Source organism: Octodon degus, unplaced genomic scaffold (assembly GCF_000260255.1).
Source record: "Octodon degus isolate 3935 unplaced genomic scaffold, OctDeg1.0 scaffold00087, whole genome shotgun sequence".
NCBI lineage: Eukaryota > Metazoa > Chordata > Mammalia > Rodentia > Octodontidae > Octodon > Octodon degus.
In genome coordinates, this window is record NW_004524663.1 from 11666547 (window position 1) to 11667658 (window position 1112).

At 43.5% G+C, this 1112-nt stretch overlaps 1 pseudogene; it reads left to right on the forward strand.

The window, feature by feature from the left end:
• Positions 1-249: 249 nt before the first annotated feature.
• On the forward strand, positions 250-726 carry LOC101590886 (annotated as a pseudogene).
• Positions 727-1112: the final 386 nt, after the last annotated feature.

The window sequence follows — 1112 nt, forward strand, 5'->3', positions numbered from 1 at the left end:
AAAAAAAAAATTCATAGACTGAAAGTCAAGGGATAGGAAACAATATTCCAGTGAACAGAAACCCTGAAAAAGCAATAGTATCTATTCTTTTTACAAAGTAAATTTCCAAGGCTGATCAGAAGAGACAAAGAAAGTCACAACATACTTGTTAAGGAAACAACCAAAAAGAAAGAGCATATTTAAATAGATGTGACAGTGAGCTTTGAAATCTGGGCATCTGATGCCATCCTCAGCTTATGGGTTCCAGTTATGGCCAAGTCCAAGAACCATACCACGCACAAACAGTCCCTAAAATGGCAGAGAAATGGCATCAAGAAACCTCATTCACAAAGATATGAATCTCTGAAGAGGGTAGATTACAAGTTCCTTGGGAACACGCATTTTGCCAAGCAGCACAACAAGAAGAGCTTCAAGACGATGCCAGCAAACAGCGCCAAGGCCATGAGTGCATGCGCCGAGGCTCTTAAGGCCCTCGTCAAGCCTAAGGAGGTCAAGCCCAAGATCATTCCAAAGGGAGTAAACTGCAGGTTCACTCAACTTGCCTATATTGCGCACCCCAAGCTTGGGAAGCGTATCTGTGCCCGCATTGCCAAGGGTTGCAGGCCTTGCCAGCCAAAGGCCCAAACTCCAGCCAAGGCTGAGGCTTCAACCAAGACCCAGGCTCCAGCTTCTGCTCCAGCTCAGGCCCCCAAAGGTGCCCAGGTCCCCGTGAAGGCCTCACAGTAAAAGCTTCTTATCTGCTGATGTAAAAACAGAAGGACTGGTGTGACCCCTGGGGTGCCATCTGTGGGGGGCTGGTGTCCTCCTGTGTTCTTTGTACAAATAAACCTGAGGCAGGACTAAAAAAAATTTTTACATAAATGCAAATGAATTGAAATCATCTGATGCACATTATTAGATCATAGTGCAATGCAATGGCAAAAGAAACCACAGAAACCATATAAACACATGGAAATTAAATAATACCTTCTTGAATAATCAATGGGTCACAGACGAAATTAAAGAAATTACAGCATTTCTACAATTCAGTGATAATGCCAATATGACTTACTGGCATGATGGGACACAATGATAGCAATCCTATGAGGGAAGTTAACAGTGGTGAATTCCCA